At 35.1% G+C, this 3,499-nt stretch overlaps 1 non-coding gene across 1 annotated transcript; it reads left to right on the top strand.

Annotated features, from left to right (window-relative positions):
* The first annotated feature begins 564 nt into the window (after window positions 1-564).
* LOC133062989 (U6 spliceosomal RNA) lies at window positions 565-671 on the top strand. Its single transcript, XR_009694308.1, has one exon. It is a non-coding gene; the product is annotated as a U6 spliceosomal RNA (small nuclear RNA).
* The last annotated feature ends 2,828 nt before the right edge of the window (window positions 672-3,499 follow it).

The following is a 3,499-nucleotide window of genomic DNA, read 5'->3' as shown; positions in this document are numbered from 1 at the left end:
AAGATCCTCTATTTCTGAAATTTTCGTTATTTTTGAAGCTTTTGATTACTGAATTAGCTCTCTTAGTTCAGTAACTCAGTTGTGTCCAACTCTTCACAACCCCTTAAACTGTAGCCTACCAGGCTCCTCCATCAATGGGATCTCCCAGGCATGAATACTGGAGTGGGTTGCCAAATTGTTCTGTTCAGATTTTTGATTTCTTCATGAGTCAACTTGGTGGGTTGTCTGTTTCTAAGAATTTATTCCTTTCTTCTATGGTGTCCACTTTGTTGGTGTATAAGTTTTTATAGTACTCTCTTACAATCCTTTGTATTGGTATGGTATCCACTGTAATGTTTCCTTTTTCATTTATAATTTTGAGTCTTCGTTTCTTTTTTCTTAGTCTAGCTAACAGTATATCAATTTTGCTTATCTTTTCAAAACAATAGCATTTAGTTTCATTGATTTTTTTTTCTAATTTTTTAAGTCTTCGTTTTTGTACTAATCTTTGCTATACTTCCTTCTGCTAATACATTCTTCCTAGCATCATGAGCATTAGAATAGTTGGTTCTTATTACTTCTTTGGTGCTTGCTTTGGCAGCACATACACTGAAAATTGGAATGATGCAGAGAAGATTAGCATGGCCCCTTTTTAAGGATGACACTCGCTTTTTGAAGCATTCCATCATTCTAACTTATATAGCTGTGTTTGTTGTGCTTAGTCACAGGAATTGACCTGGGGTCTCCTGCATTGCAGGTGTATTCTTTACCAGCTGAGCTACCAGGGAAGCCCCAAATTATACAGTGCTATATGTCAATTATATCTCAATAAAACTGGAATAAGAAAAAAATTGCTTCTTTGTTTGGTATCTTGTGAGAGTGGGACTCACAAACAGAACCAGACATTTGGGAACCTCTCTCTTGTCAGCAGCTAATAAAGCTGGGGTGCTAGGATATGCATAAAAGCTCCTTCAAGGAATTTTCCTGGAGCTGACTGGAGGGAGAAGGCAAGAGTGGTGTCTATAAGCAGCACTGGTCTCTAGGTGGCCTCTCACTCATCCCCTAGAGCCTGTCATTTTGATGTGGATGTTTTCCCCTTTGTCTACTCTGCTATAATATTTTCTAGATTTTTTTTTCAGAGGGAATTGTTTCACGTATGTTCTTTCAAAGAGAAAGAATTTCAGTGTGTTAGGGGATCTCAGAAGCCTCCTATATTGCCATCTTGCTTGCCGCTTTAGTACATTCTTAGGCGTAGTTCTTGTCAAGTCTCTTTAAGGCCAACATGAACGTGAAGGTCAGCCCACCTCAACTTAACAATGACTTTCATGACATTTCTAACAATATTTAAAGACAGACACCATCCATCTTAAACAAGAGAGAGGCTGACCAGTTGTACACAATTCCCCATTAGTTACTCATTCATGTGGCCCAGACAAAATTTAATTAGCCTTCTCTCCTCCTTTAATCCTATGAACCTTAGCTTTACTCCCATTTTTAAGGAATTACTAAGAGACAGTACATGCTCCCTTAGAAGCTCACTCTGATAATTAGCTGGTCACAGCAAGAAACATTTCCTATTCAATCAGCCCAGTCATGCTATCTGCTCATGCCCACCTGCTTGAATGATTTCCCCTCAAAGTTCTTGCTGACCTTGCTTACTCCTCCCTATTCAAGAAAAGCTTTTTTTTTTTTCCTGTTTGATTTTGAGATGCTTGCAGATTTCAAGGTCTGAGTGTTCTTCCTTTTACAATAGTCTTTTCAAATAGTTTTTCTTCAGCCAAGTTCAGATTTGATTTAACAATATATTTAAAATATAAAGCAAAACAAAAGAAAAAAAAACTGTGATGATGTTACTGTTTCATATCCACTGATTAAAATCCTGCATATTACATCTTTATTTCATACAGAATTCCATGGGATTGATAGCCACCTTATTAAGTTAGTAGATTGTGTTTACAGGAACTATGTAGAAAACGTCATCAGTTTGGTAGCAATTCAATTTGCAAGTTGGTTTGGGGGTACATACGTGTTAACTTGGGGTTCCCTGGTGGCTCAGACAATATTTAATAATGTCAATGTAATATTCTTTTATATAAGAATGTATATATTTATCTAAAAATCTAAATTTAGATTTATAGATTTATATTATTTAAATATAAATTTATAGCAAAATCTAAGATTTTCCACTTGCTTTTTCAGACTTAGATCATAAAAGCAAACAAATTAGCAATAATAGAAGTGGTAAGAAGAGGTAAGACAGGGCTGATTTTGTCATTCAATAGTTTTACATATTTGTTTCATTAGCAAGAGTTAAAAATAAAATGAACACTAAGATGGTGATTTTCAAATTCTTTTCAATCAAAAGCTTGGGTGCTGTGAGTTATCTCTTGTCATAGAGTTCGTAAGTACAGGATTTGGTGTCGAATAGTCTAGAATTAAATTTGCTGTTGACACCTATTTCTGTCACCTTGAGACCCTGACACAAGCTTTCGAGCCTCTGATCTCTCATTTGTGAGCTGTGGCATAAACACCACTCTTCAGGCTATTATGTGGTAAATAGAGATAACTAGGTGCTTAAAATGTTAAAGGTTATTCCTTAAATAAAAGATTATGGCAAAAATGTATAATAACCTATCTTCCAGATGTTTTCTACACCTGGACTCAGGACTACAATGAAACTTGAGATTCCAGATTTGAATTTAAGAAGAAGAAAAGGATTTAAGAGATCTACTTTGAAGGTAAGAGACTTGCATTAGAGTTCCAGCCCTGACACTAATAAGGTATGTTACTTTGTCCTCTGAAAAATATATTGTTGAGCATGTATTAGTAATATGCCCCAGCAAAGTGATGAATGCTGAAGATAGGTTGTGATATGTGATAAATCCCTTCCCTTTTGGAGCTTACATTTCCTCATCCGAAAATGACTGACTTACATTTTAAATAATGATCATTTTATTAAAAGTTCCTATAATTTCTAAATAACAAATACTTTGCCAGAGTGATCTTGGCTTTTTGGTTAACATTCAACTACCATGAAGAAAGAATAGTCAACAATATGCACCTAGGGCATAAGTCTGCACCTGGGCCTAACGTAAGGATTTTTGATATTGTATCTTGATTTTGTAAAAAGAGGAAAATAAAGAACTGGGACAAAAGTTGGGTTGAGAATATGGAGGACAATGAAGAATACTATGTATTAGCATCTCAAGACTATGCATATTAATCCTAGAATATATTCCAAATGTGTCTACTTCTCATCATTTCAGCTTCTTCTACCATCCTTGTCCTAATTTCTACTCTCTTTTGACTGTACTATAGTGTAGGCTTGTTGATTTTATTCATTAATCTCTAAGCTAACATTTTGCCTTGTCAACGAAAAATTAACCACTTGATCTATGAAAGATGAAAATTTTTATTTGAGTCATATTTGAGGATTATAACCCTGGAAGAGCATATCAGAAAACTCTGAGAACTGTCCCATCAGTTAGAAGTCAAGCCACAGTTACATAACTTTTTTTTT

This window comes from Dama dama, chromosome 9 (assembly GCF_033118175.1).
Source record: "Dama dama isolate Ldn47 chromosome 9, ASM3311817v1, whole genome shotgun sequence".
In the NCBI taxonomy this organism is placed as follows: Eukaryota; Metazoa; Chordata; class Mammalia; order Artiodactyla; family Cervidae; genus Dama; species Dama dama.
Note: the sequence above shows the minus strand (reverse complement) of the source record. Positions and strands in the feature narration are given on the sequence as shown.